General features: G+C 34.1%; 1 long non-coding RNA gene and 1 pseudogene across 1 annotated transcript; both read right to left on the bottom strand.

Annotated features, from left to right (window-relative positions):
- Nucleotides 1-11337: 11337 nt before the first annotated feature.
- On the bottom strand, nt 11338-17905 carry LOC120159001 (annotated as a pseudogene).
- Nucleotides 12672-13713, bottom strand: LOC120159002. Its single transcript, XR_005519304.1, has 2 exons — nt 13431-13713; nt 12672-13097 (listed from the first exon to the last, which is right to left on the bottom strand). It is a non-coding gene; the product is annotated as an uncharacterized LOC120159002 (long non-coding RNA).
- Nucleotides 17906-22023: the final 4118 nt, after the last annotated feature.

Raw genomic sequence — 22023 nt, 5'->3', positions numbered from 1 at the left:
CCACTTGGTTGCTCTTCTTCATGGCCAACGGGGTCCATTTTCTCCCTCTCTTGATTTAATTCGACCTTTTTGACACGCTTCCAATCGATTTTTTCAACAAAATCATATCCCGTTTTTTTAATAAATACCATGTCAATCTTGCGGGTTAATCGAACAGGGGCGTCATGCGAAAAATCAACTTCCTTCTTCTTCAACAGATGGGTGATGACACATCCATATGATAGTGTAGTTGAAATTGTTGCTCCCTTTGTGACCATATATACAATTGTATTAAATATGAGTTTTGCAATGTTTGGAGCCGTTTTGGATTTGGATTTATACTTTGCTATCCACCAATAATCGACTCTACATCGAGGTGAATTTTGTGAAACACTCTCGACTCTACATCGAGGTGAATTGGGCTATTTCTAGCAACCCGTTTAATTGTAGACCAATCTACACCATTTTCATCTGAATCCCCTTTATTCGCTACACCTAAACCCTCCGCAATAGTTTCTGGAGATATATATATATCCTTCCCCATGATATGTGTATTAATTCCTATTATATTAGTCTTATTAGGCTCGTGCTGTAAGGAAGCATTGTTGTAGAAGACTCTAACTAGGTTGGGATAATATCTTGGTTCTACACCAAGGAATTCAAGCCAACCCCAAGATGTAAATGTAGATTTAAAACTAAATGCATATTTATCATCAAACAAGAAACCCAGGTCAATGACACGTTCGGGACGAATCTTCCTTACTTTAAAACTCGTCTGCCATCTTTATTTCTCCATATCGGATCTAAAGTTCAGAGTTTCGAAGGACCTGATTTCCTCAGAAGAATCGTTTGTTTCAGAAGGAGGTTGTGGTTGAGAAGAACTGGGTTGAGAAGAGCTTTGAGAAAGACCGCGCTTCTGACGCTGACGTTTTGGAGCCATTTTGGTTGGATGCTATTACAATGGAACACAAACACATTCAGGAAAAAAACTCTAATATAGAAATCAATCAAACCCATAAAATATCGATAAATTTACCTGAATATCTGATCGTCACTGTTATGATAACGCTAGTATTCTTCGAAGAGGAAGAGTTATCTTCTGCCTGCTTGTCTTTATGTTTAGGGTTTTTTGATTTAGAGTACTATATATAATGAACGGTGGAAAAACACTTGATATTTAAATTAGTATCGACAAAACATTAAACAGTGTCGATACATATTATATACCAATTCTCCCATAAAATCGGTATACTTATACCGGCTAGATTGAAAAATTACCTAATACATTATACTTTTGGGTTTAGATAATTATGGGATCGACACTTTTTATATATGGATCGACACTTTATGGTTGCACCCTGTTTGCCATTCATTCTGGACCAAAAATATAGACACAAACTACAAAAGTGTCGACACATTATTTAGACATATTCTCTCATAAAACTGGTATACTTGTACCGGTTAGATTGAAAAATTACCTATTACATTATACTTATGGGTTTCGATGTTTATGGGATCGACACTTTTTATATATGGATCGACACTTTATTGTTGCACCCTGTTTGTCATTCATTCTGGACCAAAAATATCGACACAAACTACAAAAGTGTCGACACATTATTTAGACCTATTCTCTCATAAAACCGGTATACTTGTACCGGTTAGATTGAAAAATTACCTATTACATTATACTTATGGGTTTCGATGTTTATCGGATCGACACTTTTTATATATGGATCGACACTTTATGGTTGCACCTTGTTTGCCATTCATTCTGGACCAAAAATATCGACACAAACTACAAAAGTGTCGACACATTATTTAGACATATTCTCTCATAAAACCGGTATACTTGTACCGGTTAGATTGAAAAATTACCTATTACATTATACTTATGGGTTTCGATGTTTATGGGATCGACACTTTTTATATATAGATCGAAACTTTATTGTTGCACCCTGTTTGCCATTCATTCTGGACCAAAAATATCGACACAAACTACAAAAGTGTCGACACATTATTTAGACCTATTATCTCATAAAACCGGTATACTTGTACCGGTTAGATTGAAAAATTACCTATTACATTATACTTATGGGTTTCGATGTTTATGGGATCGACACTTTTTATATATGGATCGACACTTTATTGTTGCACCCTGTTTGCCATTCATTCTGGACCAAAAATATCGACACAAACTACAAAAGTGTTGATACATTGTTTAGACCTATTCTCTCATAAAACCGGTATACTTGTACCGGTTAGATTGAAAAATTACCTATTACATTATACTTATGGGTTTCGATGTTTATCGGATCGACACTTTTTATATATGGATCGACACTTTATTGTTTCACCCTGTTTGCCATTCATTCTGGACCAAAAATATCGACACAAACTACAAAAGTGTCGATACATTATTTAGACCTATTCTCTCATAAAACCGATATACTTGTACCGATTAGATTGAAAAATTACCTATTACATTATACTTTTGGGTTTCGATGTTTATGGGATCGACACTTTTTATATATGGATTGACACTTTATGGTTGCACCCTGTTTGCCATATTGTAAATTTGCCTTTTACTTTAAAGTGAATTTTGTAGTTATTGTACATACCCTCAATATATATGGAATGGCCATTCATTCTCGCACATGATGACAATTATGATGACATTTGGTATAATACAGACAACAATCTCCATATATCATAAGTATCACATGACCCTTAATGTGTATAAGAAACTACAACAACATACTGCTAACTTTTCTCATCTCATTCATAATTATATTCACATACAAAATTATAAATCATATACAAAATTATAAATCTTATACAAAATTAACCCTACATTTACATCATTGCATCCTTTTGTTATTCTTATGTATCATGGCAGCTTTTGTTATCTCCTGTCTTCGTTGATTTTGATTGTGGCTTACGAGATCGTTTAATATTCGCGATCGATCCCACTCTCCAACAACCTATATTCAAATTGTCAGAACGTTAAGTATTGTAAACTACAGCATTCAATCTACGACTTTTAACAATTTTACCACAAACGATTTTTTCTTTCCACTTACAAAATCACCAGTTGCCCCTGTAGAACCGATCGATTCCATCCACATCATCACATACATGCCGCAATCATGTCTGTTACAAAATTTGAAAACCACACATGTCAATTATGATGAATACTGCATAAATTAAGCTTTCTATTTGTGATAACATCTCATACCCATTCAATTGCTTATTCTTCTTATGCTCCACAAATTTGAAATTTTTCAAGGGATACTTTCCTAGAGATCCATAGGATTCAACCCAAATGCGTTTCTTATTATAAAAATCTAATATTTTAATCTGCATTAAAATAGAAGAAGTTATGATCCAAAAAAAATTATGCATTATAATTTACATAATGTCATTTCATACATACATACATACATACCAATCTCTTAGCATCCTTCACTCTCTGTTTAGCTGCTTCAGTTGTAAACATACTATCATATATTATTGCAACACGATCTACCATATCCAACACCAACAGATACCAATGTGAATTATGGTAGTTTATTGTGATCATGATCTGCAACAAATTTCACACCCAATTTGACAAAATTCAACATTCTATATCCGAAAACATCATTTGCTATTGGTATGGTGTCTTACCTTCTCACAGTCGGTGAATTTCACATAGTTATTCAATATGGGACCCCAGAAGGTAGCAATACTCTCAACATTTTCTTTGTTGTTGGCATCCAACGCCTGCTGCTGCAATTACGCAACAAACATTATTAATTTACCGTCTATAACACTACTTATCTCCATTTATTAATTTAACTCACCGCTAAGTGGTATGAAAGGTAGCCAATCCTCCGGAGTGACTTCTGAGAATCGTAGCATACTGTCCAGGCAAGCAAATAAATAACCTAACAAAATTAATTACACAATCAGAATATATTCAATAAGTTTTAACATTTTCTACTTTCTACTTACCACACCGCCAACCCATTTCGTAGGCTTCAACGTTGCAACGTCGTATACACTAGCGAATTGATTTCCCATTGAGATTACAGAATATTTATATGAATCATTAGGATTAATATGTTGTCATGAAATATTTAAATATAACTCACAAAGCAATATATTTCACTTACTTCGATTCTAACTCACTATTCCATAATATAATCACAAATTGCAGCTTCGATGTCATCAATTCCGCTTGGAATATCCGCTTTTTCAACCTACAATTTTGCATACAAATTTTTGTCACAACAACATAATAAAAATAAAATTAAGTTTTCTTTTATTCAACTTACCTTCTGCTTCTTCTTCTGGGGTGCAGGACATTCCAAATCCAAATCTGCTGCTATAACACACTCCGGTGTATAAATGACATCGACTTCCTTCCTCCTCATTTCTTCCATCTCTTCTTCTTCCTCCTCCCTCTTTTCTTCTTCATATTTTTTCAGTTCATCGTATTTTTTTCTACATAGCTCTTCATCTCTTTTATTTCACCCTTCAATTGATCTCCTTCATCCAAGTATTTATCAACCACCCCCTTCACCCCTGTAAGTTCACTCCTCAATTCCACAACCTCCTTCACCACTCCCTCAAATTTTTCACCCGTCACTATCTTAATATCACCCCTTAACACCTCAACTTCTTTCACCACTTCACCCCTCTATTTTTCCTTCCACTACCCCCTTATGCCTCTCAAGTGTATCTTCGACTCTCTCAAGTTTCTCTTCGACTCTTGATTGTATTTGCATGATATCAAATTGGATTTTTTTGATATCAGCCAATTCAGACATCAAAATGTCGAAGTTACTATGTTTTCCCTCACCTTCGTCCCACTCACCGTCATCCCCCAATACAACCATCTCTCCTTTTTTCTCCTCTGCCTCCACTGCCTCCTCTACATCCTTGCCAATAACCTTCAAAATTAAATTACAATATTAAGACATTGATTATATTCTTAATATTATTTAATTACATTTATTACCCTTTCTTGCTTCTTCGCTCTATCCAACTTCAACTTCACCATCACTCTAACCACCTCTTCCTTCCCCCATGCACGGATGCGTGCCACTCCGGTTCTTTCATAAGTCGGCACTGCCTCACAGCCCGACCAAAAATCGAACAGTGCAACCTGCATTTATAATAAAATTTATATTTTTATATAAAAACACAAAAAAGTTCTTCAACTCATTTACCTCTAAGATTGCTATGCACCCTTTGAGGTATCTCTGGCTGCCCTTTTTAAAGGTGATTATTGATTCAATCAATCTCGAATGGATATATTCAGCCCAATTGAATTCACCCTTCAAGCCTTCATCGCAAATGAGCTTCATATGTTCCTTGTTCGTTGACGTATGACCCGTTGGACAAAGAAAGATACCGACAAGGTATAATAGAACTCTGGCCTTCAGCTCATCCCCAACGTAAGATCCACTTTTTATTTCCTCTTCAATTTCAGCATATGTCACCTTCTGCTTCAAACCATATTTGGAGGCAAGTGCTTTCCAGTCCTTACTCTTACAGACTTCTACAACACTTTTGCCTTCATTTTCTACCCCCAATACGGCTGCAGCACATGGGATCCCGAGAGGAAATGAAAATCACCATACTTAGCAATACATTGTCTGACATCAAATTGCGCCATCAAGGATCGACACAATTCCCTCCGAATAGGTCGATCCCTTACTCCTACCAACGATCCAAAACCTATTTCTCCCAGCACATTCAACTGACCATTCTCCTTAAGGTGTTTAATTAATGAATTCACCCTTTTAATGCTGCATCTTGTCGACACTTCCTACATTTTTTAACAATATATAATGTTATAGTTCTTATATATTTTGTATTAACGTATTTACAAGTTTAATGAATACCTTATTTTCATGTGCTTTCCTCCGTTCTTTGTATTCTTTACTATCATTCCTTAACTGTGTGATGTAAGGTTCCTTTTCAGCATCACTCATTGAATTCCATTTGGACCTCACATCTTTTGTCACCTAATATTAAACATAAACGTTTCTTAATCAATACATTAACATTAAATACTACTCAATGTCAATTTCATTTTACATACCGAACCGCTCTGTGTGCCATCTTCCTTCATTCTTTTGCATTCGGCCATACTGTCAACATTTAAAATTTGTAATCAATTTAAAGTTTATCGATACTTTAATCCAATTACCATTTTAACAATAATAACAAAAAGACATTGATACTTACTAGAAGTACATATATCCACCCTTTGGTTGCTTTCGAGTCTCGACCTCAATTTCAAAGTCATCTGTGCCACCAACAATTTTCCAACCCATTTACTCCATTTTTCCTTCATATATCAGTTTACACAAATCAAATTATTTTGTTACATACACTTTATTCAATATACAAATATAGATAACTACTCTTGTGGTAAAACGGTTTTCTTCAAAAGAATTTGAATGGCCACTACAAAATGTGTCGGCACATTTATACAACCTATAATATCATTTTCTACCTATAATATTTAATAAAAGTATCGACATTTATATTTTACCTTCAATATCACTTTCTATCTGCAATCGGTCACAAATGCTTCTTTACTCCAAAACCCCAAACAACACATAAAAACCTTATTCGCGATTACTGTAATAATAAAAAACTATGGTTTCGACAACATACTTTTCGATTCGACTGCATCAACAAACAAACAAGCATCGCTTTAGAAACGCCTTCTGAAATGCAGCAACAATTACGCTTCGATTTCAAAAACTCGTCCGTTCTATCGATTTTCAGAGGATATTTAGATATGGCCTTTATATTTTCATCGGATATGTTATTTATATTTAATCGATACAAATACAAAGTGTCGATACTTTTATGTCAGGTGTCGATACTTTCGAAAGGATAATTACCTATTTCTTTGAAAGTGTCGATAATTTATTACACGTACTTACGAAAGTATCGACACTTTCAATATATCCGGTATCGTTTTACCGGTTTTATCATTTTGATACCGGTTTTATCATATTTTTACCTGTTATATCGTTGTGGATCGATATATTTTTTTTAAAGTATCGACACATTATAGGCGCTAAAACTGCTTCTCTTTTAAATTCACAAAGTGTCGATCCTTATATAAAGTATCCGACACTTTCAATATATCTGGTAACGTTTTACCAGTTTTATCATTTTGATACCGGTTTTATCATATTTTTACCTGATATATCGTTTCGGATCGATACATTTTTTAAAAGTATCGACACTTTATAGGATTTAAAACTGCTTCTCTTTTAAATTCATGAAGTGTCGATCCTTATATTAAAGTACCGACACTTTAAATGTATCCGGTAGCGCTTTACCGGTTTTATCATTTCAATACCGGTTTTGTCATAGTTTTACCTGTTATATCATTTTGGATCGACATATTTTTAATTTGGATCGACACGAACCGACAAGTTAAGTTTGTCGGTTATACAATTTTTTAATATTTCTTTATGACTTAGACCTACTACATTATTATTAGTCAACATTTCTGGTAGCGCTAAACCGAATTTATTAAATATCTTTTAATGTATCCGGTAACGCCGTATATTAACCGTATATTAACCCGCCTTTCCTGAGACAATCCTTTAGAGTTGCGTATGTGGACCTTGAATCATTTCGTGCTTCCTCAAATTATAAAAAGCAACAACAATTTCTGAACCCTCGAAGCCTTTTGAATAGTTAAACCATCCTACTTTCTAAGCTTTGATACATATCGCAGAATCATCTTCAGCACATGCTGTCTTTGTTCATAATACGACCTCGATATTTGAGAAATTCATGTGTCATAACCATTTTTTTACAAAATAATTAAATATTATTTTAAAAAAATCGATTATGACTTTAATTTGAAAAAATTGAGATTGGGTTAATTTGAATTAAATTGAATGGAGTGGCGACTTTATATAGAGTTAGGTAGGTCGAATACTTAAAAACATCTTTTAAAACAATTTTAAGGAAAAATTATTTTTAAGATGAAAATTGGTATGTGTTTACCAAATATTTATTTTAAAAGGATTCGGGAGTCGGTTACGTGTGGGGAATGGTAAGCACCACCACAACACCCAAAAACTGGTACTGAATTGCTTACAAGTTATCGTAAATGGTGGAAATAATGAATTGAATATAAAACTAAATTATGATCCATTTATTGAGATTGATTTAATTTGCTTCAAATTATTTAATTAGGGAAAATTCTTGAATTCGAAAAGAAATCTCGAGATTAGCAATCCTCCGTCGGGAAAGTTATCTCGTTTATTTCTTTGTTTACAAGAATATTACCCCTCGATGTAAAAATACGAATCAAATATAAAATGAAGATCAACGATTTGCATAAAATAAAATAGATAGCTATTTAGAAACATTCATGACATTGTTCAACTTAAAATGAGATGAAATCGGTTTATTTCAAGATCGCATTTTGTTCGAATGTCATATCAGATTACATCACTTCGATCAAGTGATGCTTTCCATGCCCATTCTACAATTAACGTTCTTGAAAGTATTCAAATACCATACACTAGATAAAGAAACATAAGGGAAATAAATATAAAATAAAAATAAAATAAAATAAAATAAAAAATAACAACATACAAATGAAAAAAACAACATACATTTATACAATAATCCTGGATAATATTTACTTAATATAATATATTATATTGTACAATATTCATACATGGGGGCTAAAACAAAACAAATAAAATTTACACATCAAAATATAAATAACTAAATACACATATTTGAAAACTTAAAGGACTAAACTAGAATTAATAGAAACTGAAAGGACCTAATAAAAAATATGAACAAATCAGAGCTCCAATAATCAAATTAAAATAAATAAAGGTACTAGAAATGAAAATAACCCAAAAATAATATAGAGGACTGAAATGAAATAAACAGAAACATAAAGGGATGAAACAATAATTACAACACCCACCAGAACCTTAATCGAAAATAACAAACAATAGGGATTGAAAACGAGAATAACCCACAAGTAACTAAGGACTAAATAAATTAAACAAAAATCTGAAAGGGAAAATAAATAATTAGACCAAAATGTATTCATAATACACAATGACTAAAACAAAAGAAAAATAGATTTCATGACCAAATTCGAACATTAAAGAAAATAACATAACGCAGGGTCAATGACTAAAATAAAATAATTACAAATACCATAGTCAAAGTCAAACATTGACAATAATAACAGAATAATTAAAAACAAGACTAAAATAAAAATAATGAAACAATAGTGCTCAAAATAAAATAAAACGAAATTTCATTAAATGGCTAATAAAAGAACATTACAAATGTGGGGGACCTAAACTACAATTTATCCTCAGAAATTAAAAAATAATAGGTGAGTTTACAAAATAGGAGGACTAAACAAGCTATTACCCCATTGTTTGAAAACACGAAGAGGGGAAGGTGCTAAAACGACACCGTTTCGTGTGGGTATTTAAACCCAACCCAAGGAAAATAATCTAATTCCCCCCATTTGGTTTCAGCCAAGAAAATGGAGAAAGAGAGTTGAGAACTCTCTCAACTTGCCCGTCGTCGAGAAAGGAAGTCGTCGTTCATCGGCGGTAGCCGCGACAGCTCACGATGGAGCCCACGATGGTTCACGGTGGCCAGAGGGATCAAATCATCCCAAAAGGCTCCTCTCACTCCCCACTCCCCACTCCCCAAATCTCCACCTATCTAGGCCTAAAAACACCCCCCACACGCCTAGATCTAAAAAAGAAAAACCAAAAGGTATACCTTACGCCGTCACTAGACCCACCGTTTGATGGGCCCACAGCCGAGGTATGTTGGCTTCCTCATTTCCACACACCTCTTTACCGTTGGGATTCATCGCCTGACCGTCGGAGCGGCCGTCATCGAAGACTTGAAGGTAATATTCCTTTTTTTTCTCGATATTTTCTGTTGTGGTCTCATTGCACTCATTTTTTTCTTTCTCCCTCGAATCCCCTTTAATATTTTTCTTTGCTCTTTTTTCGTTTCGAAAAATGCTCCTTAAATATCTTTGTTTTCTCCTCTTTCACCGAATGCCTGATATCTTCTCTGTCTTCCGTTTTTATGTTGCTTTAGTGATTGATTGATGTTTTTTATTTGATGCATGTTGATATCTGAAAAATCCCCTTGGGATTTTGAGTGATTTGTTCCTTATTTTTTATTTGGGTTCTGATATCTTGCACTGTAGGTGGTCACTGTTCGATGGATGAGTGTCACTATACGACCAGAGTTGTCGACAGCAATGGGGACAATCGGCGGCGGCAGCAAGGATTGGCGACAATAGTAGCTATAGTTAGGGTTTTAAAACCCTATTTGCCTCAAGTCGGGTGGCTGAGTAGGGTTGAATCCAGGTCGATGAGTGGTCTGGGTTGGGCTGTTGGGTTTTCACTTGGGTGCTGGGCTTGTTGAGTTGATGTAATTGGGCCCAACTTCGAGCCTACAAAAAATGTAAAACAAAATAATTATTAACAATATTAATAATAAAGATAATAATAATATAATTAATATTTTTTTCGAGATCCGGACAAAAACGGGTGTCTACACGATCTCAGCTTCAATATTAGATTTTATCTTCATATGATCTAATTGATAAATTTATTTAATAGTATGAGTCATACCTTTACCAGTCTAAGTAACAACCATTCCGAGTTAACTTAGCATTGGCTTAATAAGACCCTAAAGACTTCGAATAAGAAACTCTGGTGTCCCGACTATCAAAACCTTAAGTATATCATTGGCGCGAACCAACTTACCTCAGTAGTTAAAAGAATCGTTATTGTTCTTGGAGGTCATGGATTCAAGCACCAACGGTTGCAGCAAGGTGATTGAACGTTCATTGTCAAATGATTGACATTATTTAGAACAAATGCTACTTCGTAATCACCTTAGTTTAATAATATATATATATATATATATATATCATTGTCTTGAATTTCGATAAAACTCAAAATTAATAAGAACCCTAATTTTGTTCATCGCTAAAAGGAAGTTATAAGAGAGATTTCTTTGATAAAGTGTTTTGAAAACAAGCATGTGGGTGGAAAAATATAATCAAGAAAAAGTTTTACATTCTGATGTCTCAAGACAAAAAATCAATTTGTTGATTATTATTTTTTAGAAACGGTCAATTTTGCAAATATGGTGTAAAATATATAAAATTTGATGAAGATAAGTGAATGGATGATAACCTCTGATGTCTATTCATAGCTTTAGGAATGTTTGATTCTCACGAGTTGATGAACTGAGTGATTGTCACCAAATCAAAGGCCACTGCTGATGAGCATAGACCAAAATAAATCACCATTACTACAACATATGCAGGATCAGAAAATCTTTAAACACCTCATTTCTATGTATCTCTCTCCGGCATCACTTGCCAGAATCCGGATTTTGTAGAACGAAGAAGTGAAGCAAACCTGAAACAGTAAAACGGAAGTTGCTGTTGTTCAGTTATTCTCGCTCAAAGCTTGCCAATTTGGTCAGCTCTATATGGTGCTCCTGTATCCAGCTCATAATTAGCGAAAAATCCATTTCAGCCATGGACTTCGTGTCTTCTTTACCCAGGCGCCTCTGCTTTATCTTCAGGATTGCCTGTGTTACTTCACCCATTGAAGGCCGCTTCCTCGGTGATTTGTGCAAGCATTTATGAGCAATTTTAGCTAGCTGCCTCACTTTTTCAATATTGCATTCTCCAGCAAGTTGCTTATCAAGGATTTCATCTACACCATCTGGACTCATAGCGGCCTTATAAAGGAAACTTTATGTTACATAAATATTGATATATGAACTACAAACAACACTTTGACTACATATGAAGAAGAGACTCACAAGATTAACATATTCCATTAAGTTTTGGTGTGGGTGGATAGCTGTAATTAGCTCAAAGATGATAACACCGAAACTGTATACATCGCTCTTCATTGTGAACTTGTTTGTGGATATATACTCCGGGTCTATGTAGCCATATGTACCTTTAATGCCAGAGTTTCGGCCATCATAAACCTCTTCCTTTGACAGCACAAAATCAGCAACCTAGCAAAGGAACAGTTGTGAAGTCATAAAGTCATGCCATTTAGAGTCCATTATTGTTATCTTGGTTGTTTCAATAGGTTAAAAGGAGAAAAATCGAAAAAGGCAAGACATCGTATGGCTGCTCACCTTGGCTCTCATGGTCCAATAATATATTAGCAGGCTTCAAATCACGATGTTATTACTGGAGGGACTGCCTGTCCAAGAATGGCTGATATTAACTCAAATGACAAGTTGGAGAATACCAACTTTGAATCATTCCATCATTTACCCCTTCGTGAAGATATTCTATGCCATGTGAAATATCAAGAGAAATTTGAAATCTTTCGTCCCAATTCAGACCACGTTCCCCTTCACCTGATTACAAATAGATCAGGTCGGTTATTGTTAAGGAATGACAATATTAGCACCATGCCATTTATGGGTCCAAATAACATTAAAATCTTGATGGATTTAAAAGCTTGCTAGCTAGAAGCATCTGACAGAATTGAACTTGGCGCAAGAAGATAATAGTAGAACATTAACCATCAGAAGCAAGCTTATTTGTAGACACCAATTGTTGTCCGGGTCTACCAAAAAAATTAATCTATTATTATTACTACTACTACTATTATTATTATTATTATTAATTATTATTATTAATACATATTACATTTTTTTTGCAGGTTTAATACCGGAAGCCCAACAAGCCCCAACAGCCCATATACAAGGCCCAAACCCCAAAACCCATCAACCCAAGCTGTTGACCCAACAGCCAACAACCCAATATGAAATTGAGACCCAACCCAACCGGCCCAGGATCCGACCTAGTTACAAATGATCGGACTCGACCCGAAGCCCGAACCGTCCCAATAACCCTAAGCATATTAGGATTTCCATCTTAATCCCTTAACCCTAAAACAGCCGCCACCAACAACCCTTAGGCTTCCCCAGCCGTACGTGCACTCCACCATTCGTTCCCTGAGCCGCGTGAGCCGTCGCTGCTGGCTTCCCCAGCCGCCTGTCATTGCTGTCGCCGCCGCCGTCGTCTTCCCCTGCACTAACAGTGACACACCAATCCATCAAACAGTGACCCATAACCTATTCAAGTCAGAAAATCAGAAAATAATGAACCTACCCCATAGATGTTATCATCTCACCCAAAGAGACCATAAAAAATAACATGCAATCAAAGAGAGGATTTCAACAGAGGGATTCAGGGGGAAAAAGCTAGAGAAAGAAAAAAATGAGAGAATCATTCGGGGAGGAAAACCCATTCGAAAAACCAAAAAAATTAAGGGGATTAGAACAACCACAACCAAGAAAAAAACCATTCGAACCAAACACCAAAAGAACCAAAAAGAAAAAGAGAGAGGGAGGCTTTTTACCTTGGGTCCGCCGTGGAAGCCCCACGATCGTCATGTTTTCTATTTCATTCGAAAGGTAAATGGAAGATCTATGGGGCTAGGGTCACTTTTAGGTTGAGATGGCTTGGGATTTAGGTATAGGGTGGTGAGGAGAATGTTTTAGGGTGTTCAGTGTTGTGTCGGTCGCCGTGCGTCGCCGTGAGCACAGCCGGGGCTGCCGGCGGCGGCAGCGAAGTTTCTCTCTTCTGATGAGAGTTGAGAGTTTTAGAGCTCTCTTTCTCTTCTCATTTCAAAATGAAATCAAATGAAAGGCTTAGGTCATTTTTGGCCTTTAAAATACATTTATATATACTGGCAGCGTAACGATGTAGTTTCGTCTCCCAATCTCCATGTTTTTAAAGCTTTAGGGTTAATAGCATGTTTAGTCCCTGCCTTTTGTAAATCTTACCTGTATTTGTCATCGGGTTTAGGGGTAAATCCCACTTAGGGTCCTCATACTTTTGTAATTTTATTTTTCACTCAGTTAATAAAATTTATTTTATTTTATTTTGAGCACCTATGTTTCTATATTTATATTTTAGTCTTGTTATTATTTGTTATATTATCTTTGTTATTGTTTGACTTTGGCTATATTATTTGTAATAGTTACATTTTAGTCATTGGTTTGTGTGTTTTTGTATTTTGGCTGATGTTCGAATTAGACCCTGTGATTTATGTATTTTTCATTTTAGTTCTGTTTGGCATTTGGTTCAATTATTGTTTGGTCCTTTATGTTTCCATTCATTTTATTTTGGTCCCTAATATTATTTTTGAGTTATTTGCATTTATAGTACATATACTGTTTAATATTTTGTTCTTGGCTCTTGATTATTTTTATTTACTATTTTAGCCCCTTAAGTTTTTGTTATTGCTATTTTAATCCCTTAAATGTCTGTTTTTATTATTTTAGTCCTTTAATTTTTTTATTCACTATTATGGTCCTTTAACTTTCTCTATTTATGGTTTAGCCCTTTAACTTTTTGTTTTTTCTATTTGAATCCTTTAACTTTCTATTTTTATTATTTTAGTCATTTCAGTTTCTGTTTTTGTTGTTTTAGTCCTGTAAATTTCTATTATTACTATTTAGTCCCTTATTTTATTAAGCATGTCTAATTTTATTTGTATTTTAATTTATCATGTTTGTAAATGTATAATTTAGTCCCAAATTTGTAACTTTGTTTTATTGATCGTTTTAATTTCATGTATATATGTATAAAAATTGGAAAATTTCATGGTGTGGGGAATCTATGAAGACATCTCTCAACTACAAGGAAAGGTGTCTTTACGAAGATTTTTCGCATAAATGTTGTTATGTATTCGATATTTCTCTTTGTTCCACGATTATTTATTTTGAGTATATTTCATTGCTTTTCATTTTCAATTTTATTTTGTTTTGTTTTATTTTATTTTATTTTATCTTTATAAAAATTTGTGAAATGATATTTTTGTGAGGGTAATCTATGAAAAAGTCTCCTAACTGCAAAGGAAGTGCATTCCCGAAGATTGTTCACACAAAGGATCATTCGTTATCTGAAAGTTTACACTTTTTAAATAAATTCGAATGAATAAGAAGATCAAAATTTAAATATATTTTCGAGTTTATAATTCCCAATATTTAAACAATATATAATCATTTGAGTACCAAAATTTGGATGTTGTGGGGGTGTTCACCCTTCCCCACACGTAACTGACTCCCAAACTCTTAAAAATGAATCTTTGGTAAAACGCATACCATTTTTGACGTTTAAGGTTTCCATCCTACTTAACTTAATGGTTGGTGGCGACTCCAAAATTTAATCGTTTTCCAAATTAATTTCAAATCACCAAATTTTCAAAATAAATAATCATAACTGTTTTTTAAAATAATATTTAATTTTTTTGTAAAAAAATGGTTATGACATTATTATTGATAACATAAGATATTTTGGTCTATATTACTAGTTAAAACAGAAATGGGCAGTAACAGCAAGTCGTACGGGTGGCCACGATCCTAGACTAGAAACCACTGGAAAGAAAAGGTATGATTTTGCATAAATGTTCTAGGCCTCGTCTACAATTGACCATATAATACGAGAGCTGCAAAAAAAGAAGTGGCTCCCAAGCTTACCATATAGTAAGGTTGCCAAGCTTCCGTTGCTCATGAACTCATAAACCAACATGCATTTCCCTTTATCCACACAGTATCCTGCCAAGTTCACGAGGTTCCGGTGATGCAACCGTCCTAGTAGACAAATCTGAAAAAAAGCAAAAAGGGAAAAAGGTTTAATAGTAAAAATGCTAACCCAATATGTTTGTTACTAAAATATTCTCAGAAGTAATCTCATTCCACTCGTTCAAAGAATGGAATTGCAATGTTAGCATCTGTCCAGACAGAATTATCGGTTATATTAACCTACTTGTACTGGCTACTGAAAGGTAATCAGCGATACGTCAATGGACTTTTGCTAAAAATGCTTTCATACAAAACAAATTCAAATAATATTTTTTATTTCAATTAAAATAGACCAGTTCTTCATACAGTTGGATTAATCCAGGCAGTACCATTATGATAGAAAAAAAACTTCCAGGAAACTATACATTCCCAAGATTGTAGGACGCCTTCTTTTGCATGGTTAGTGCAGCTTACCTCAGCGTGGAACTCTTTCTCACCCTGGTGAGAATCAGAAGCAAGCACCTTCACAGCTGCTACGCCGCCAGTAGGCATTGAGCTTTATACACAGGACCAAATAATCCTTCTCCTAAAATAGTTGTACAATTTTGTGTAGCTTTCTGTACATCCCTGAAAAGTATAGTGAATGAGTTAAACATAATATCACAAACAAACATTGAACATTAATCATTTAGATTAAAATAGAAGGAGCAGTAAACTAAAATTCATATATCAATTTCATATCATTATAGGAAATGTGAAAATTGGTAAGCCTCTAAACAAGCATTGCCTTTGATACTCAAGTATAATGCGTATGCTCAATTTAGCGATGAACTTATAGGAATACTTTGGCAAGCCAATTGAATATTGGTAAACCTCAACACAAGAATTTCCTTTGATATTCTACTTAAGTATATCGTGTATGCTCAATTTAGCAATGAACTTACTTATAAGAATACTTTGGCAAGCCAGAAACAGAAGCAAATTGATCTTTAATACGAGGACTCCACCAAGAATTCGAAGAACTTTTCTTATGATATTCTGGTACCTCAACGGCTAAAGCACTCGAGAGAGATGCACTGAAGTCGGTGCTTGTACCAAAGCCATTTGATCTTATTGGAAGAACCGTAACACTACATGCATTTGAACATCTCAGTTTTGCATACTTTCTGTACCACCTTATCCCCAAAAATACCAGTGTAGCTATCAAGATACCAAGGGCCAAGCCAACGGAGTTGCCGATGAAAACTAAGTCAGCTTCATGAACCATGCTTTGGTCTCTTTAAGTATCTGGGCGATGAGAACATCTTGCAATGCACAAGTTCAGCAGGGTCACTGTCATAAGATGGGGAAAAAAAACATAATATCCAGTTCAAATTAGAAATCCTTTGATAGCCCTAATTATATTGAAGGCAATCAGGCGGGCAGACAAAGAGGAAACTGTAGCAAATAAAAGCCAAGCAAAATGATGAACAAAAACAATAACATTAAGACAAGGAAAACCTTAGGAAATACATACAAACACCATAATCAAACACTGTACAATAAAACTCGAATGTGAGAATTTATTGTTTGACATGAACTTTAACATCTATCTAGAAAGGCAGAATCAGGGGAAAATTGCAATAAATAATAGAATCAAACAAGATCCTATTCTTACCTTCAAAACCCCAAATCTTAGCTATTAGAAAGACTTGAAATCCTACATCATTAGTTGCAAAAATAGAAGAGGCACCCAAACTATGTTTTCCATTGCTGAACGGTTATGTCCATATAATTTCTTGACAGTTGAGACAACCAATCAAACAGTTTTCAACTATCAGCCACTACATATAGGGCACTGCCAAATCATTCTCCCCAGTTTTTTTAACAAACAAAAATTCTTCAGAAACAAAGTTGATAAATCCGAATATATAAACACAGATCATGAAAACCCATCACATATTAAATAGATTCTATCAAATTACTTATACATAATAAAAAAAACCCCAAAAGCTAATCGATACAAAGAAGAGAAAGATGGAAAGAACCCAAAGAGCATAAAACAGCCATAAAAAGAAAGAGTGAAATTTTAAGCAAAGATATGAAAAATTAGCAAACTAGGCCATGAACCCATACCTTATCGAGGGATGAAGAGTACGTGAACAGCCAAACCATGACAATTCCTTGCCTTGGGTTTTGTTGATTTGATGATCCTTTGAATGGTAGTCAAGACTCGGAGGTGACAAAAGTCAATAATGAAACCACCCAAAAAGAAAAACTGAAGTGGAGAAGAAAGAGTCTTGGTTGGAGGCTTTTTCAAGTTACAATCTATGAAAATGAATTTCCATTAATGGGGTGCTACCCCAATGTTATAATTAAAAAAAAAAACTGTTTAGCCTGTGTAAATGGGTTTAATTGATTGCTTAGTGATAAATCCGGTTTTTACAAAGTTTTCAATTTGCATTTAATTTCATTAACAATAAAGGATAGATTGACAGGGATGGTTTGGTACATTTGTCGCTAATTTTATTTTACTCGGTGGGATGAATGAACGAGTCAGATTTTAGTGCATAGATATTGCAGCTATATTATGCTTAATAAATATAAATATTTAATATATGATGTAAGTCTTAATACAATATTAGTAGTTTAGAAGATAATTGTTATATTTTGAAATTCTGGATTCGAGCGTCACCGATTATAGAACATTTGAATAATGATTGTCAAATGATTGAATCTTTAAGATACATACTCACTTATAATCATATTAGATTAATAAAAAATATAATTCATTTGAAAATTAAAGTCCTTAACTTGTGTTCGACCCGATTTAGTTTAAGAAGGTTCATTTGATTCAAAATTTGATTTGGTTTTTTGATTAAAATTTATAGCTAACTCGACATGATCTAAATAAGTGTATATAAAAATATTATTATCAGGTAAAATAATAATCTAGTTGAAAAATAAAATATTATTACAATTATCTTTAAACATATAAAAAATTATAATATTATGTTAAATCAAATCGAATTAAATATTTTTCATCATAAATTTAATTTGACTCACTCAATTCTATTTCAAATTTTTAAAATAAAAAATTAACACAATCGTACCGTATTAAATCAAAATTCATCACGCATGGTCATCTATCATTGTCTTTGGAAGGAATAAGGAAAATGTATATCGCAATGGATCAAAATCTACTAGATCCAACATGGGCTCATAACATACCCTCAAAGAAGTTAGTTGATGGTAAGAAGCATCCTTGTTTGTAGAGCTGTAAACAAGTCGAGTTAAATTAAATTAAGTTTAATTATTGTTAAGTTTGATTTGACTTAAAAGTATAAAATTAGATTAGATTGTTTTAAAAACTCATGAGTTTAAATTTTCAAGTTCGACTTGAATTTAAAATAAAATAATTAAAATTCGACTCGACTCGAAAGTCTGCGAACTTAAAATTTTTAATTTTGACTCGAAATAAAAAAATTAAAGCTTAACTTGAGCTCGAAAAAACTTAAACTCGAAATATTCTCATACTTGACTCAATTAAAGCTCAAACATGAGCTATAACATGAACTTTAAGCGCATAAAACCTTATACTATACATTTAAAAAATCAATATATAAATATTCATATTATTAATAATTTAATTTAAATATCTAAAAATTTAATATATTATTTTTTGAGTTGCTTGCGAGATTTTCGAGTCGGAAATTAATTGAAGCTCAAACTTGAGCAAGAACATGAACTTTAAGCACATGAAATCTTATAATATTATATATATATATATATATAAATGTTAATATTATTAATAATTTAATTTAAAATTTTAATATATTATTTTTTTGAATTGCTTGTGGGTTTTTCGAGTCGAGTATCAAGTAGCTTATTTCGGCTCATTGAGAATGCGAGTTAAGTTCAAGTCTGAGTCCATTCTATTTGATAATTAATTAAGATTTGATCGAATTAATTTCGTATAGCTCACGATATGTTTCGTCTCATTTGACATTGATTTTGACAAAATTGACTGTTTTTTAAGTATTGATTCGGCCAAAACTTGCTCTATCTTGAAATTGATAAGCCTAGGCTAGGTCATTATATCACAATGAAAACAAATACTAGCTATTGATACTGAGCGGAAAAAAACATATTTATAAAACTAATTCAATCTTGGAGGACCTGTAACCCTCTTAACTCAAACGCTATGACCGTTTCTATACAATCTTACAAGCCATCAAAATGACTTACCACACAATTTATTGACTTGGCTGCCTTAAAACCGAGAAATTATTTCATAGACTCGGTTCATCATGTTATTTGTGGTCTTAGTGAATGAGAGTCACACATTTTAAAATTACTATCCACATCTTATTTACATGCAGGAAAGAGGTGAATATTCACCTTATAAAAAATGATATGAACAAATATTATTAGTTGAGACCACATATAATATGATAAGGTGGACCATCTAATATTTATTATGAAATACAGTGTGTAGAAGTAAATGTCAAAATGAGTCTAACGTCTCATGTCACAATTCGTCGAATTTACAAATAAAATAATATTTATTATATCAAATTTCAGGATCCGAAAATTGAGCTCAATCCCCTAATGTTCAGTATCGTTTAAAGATGAAATAATAAAAAATATTGAACTATAAAGTCCAGTGCAGATGCGCACAAACAAGAAGTAGAGATCTTGCATCATAAAGTCTCATAGACTAGATAACCACGCATCAAATATAGAAACAATTTGTATAATAAGACATAATATTATTATAATGCAAGTATATACTAGTAAACTGTAGATATCCAATCCAGCCACTGCACTTCATATCAGTGTGAGTTACCTCAAAATCGATCTAAACATACAGTACTTCTTACCAGGAAAAAAGTGTGTACCATGGTAAGGAGGAGAAAAAGTGTCATGGCGGAAGGTTGTTTCGGTTCATACTCGGATCAACAACCGACAAGTAATTGGGAGTTCATATTCAATTTGAGGAAACTTAGTTTCATCGCAGTATCTGTTGAACCAGATAAAGTACTTCACATTGATTTCTCCAACGTCAAACATGAATTATGGTGGCGGTTTGGTTGGTTCCTGGATATTGGTGGCCACAGCTACAGAACCTGACTTTATCATAAACCATCACCATTGTCAATTATAGTGAAAACCCTTTATCTGAAATCAGTTTCTTGAACTTTTTGTGAGGCGGTTTCTTCCATGATGACCAATTTTGATGTTTACCTCTTGCAATCGCTTCGATTTCGAGGCAAATTGCTGCCGTTTCAACGAGGTTATGGTAGCTCAACTTGGTTCTGGCCTCGGATGATGAGATTTATTGTGATGGCTGCAAGATATTGGAAAATAAAGAGAAGAGATTGCAGGAAGAAGTAGAAAAGAGAGAAGGAATTAAGAATTCATTCAAAACATGCATAATTCTCCCTTTACAGGTACTCGTTTTATTTGTATACAATAGTACTAGAGAATCTAGCTAAGCCAGCTGGCTGTCCTTGCTAACTAATTTGGTTACTTCAACAGGGATTTGGCTTCACATTTGGGCTGCTTGGTTGCTGGATTAATTACCGCCTGTGCCTCTCACGTGCCAAATGCCATGTATCAATTCCCAATTATGCTTTCAATCCCTAATCCTTGTCTCTCTCTTTCCCCAAATTCCTCTTCGCTTTCTCTTCCTTTTCCGACGGTGACAATACCCGCTGCTTGAGACGATCCTTGTCCCTAAGGATCAAAGGTTGGAAACTGTCCTCTGAGAATGGTATAATCTTCCTAAGTATCATTCGTCTCATCTAGGTTTGTCCATCGCACTAGCAATTGAGTGACATGTTTGTTTTGTCGATTCACGATTCTCTGCCCAGTATCTTACAGGGCTCGATTCAGAACTGACCATCTTCATCCACTGCAGGAGGATCCGTTGAGGATTTTGCCGAGTCCCCAACGTGTTTCTTCAAGAGACTCACATGAAAAATTGGGTGCAAGCGTGATGTCTCCGGTAAGTCCAAACGGTATGCGACCTTTCTAATTTTCTCCTTAATTTTGTAAGGTCCATAATATCTGGTTGCTAACTTCAAATTTTTTCGTAGGGCAAGGGAAGTTTAGCGATAAGGTTGCAATTTCAGGTAAACTTCATCCCTAACTTGAAAGACTCTTTCTGATATTTTCTTATCTGCTTGTTGTTTCATGCGATTGCTAGCGTGTTCTAACTGTAGCTTCACTAGCTGTCTAATTTCCTCTCTGCTATGCATTAACTCACTGATAGTCTGTACTTGTGTCTCTGTGTGCCATACCATTGTTGGAGGTTTGTAACCATATAGATATTGAAAAGGTGTAAGTTTTAGGGCAGCGTGGTAGGTAGTATTATACCACCACTTAGCTTGAGGCAACCATTTAGCCCACTGTTTTGGTTGAAAAAAACATAGGCCTCTT

Source organism: Hibiscus syriacus, unplaced genomic scaffold (assembly GCF_006381635.1).
Source record: "Hibiscus syriacus cultivar Baekdansim isolate YM2019G1 unplaced genomic scaffold, ASM638163v2 tig00111338_pilon, whole genome shotgun sequence".
Lineage (NCBI taxonomy): Eukaryota > Viridiplantae > Streptophyta > Magnoliopsida > Malvales > Malvaceae > Hibiscus > Hibiscus syriacus.
This window is presented reverse-complemented; position numbering and strand designations above follow the sequence as displayed.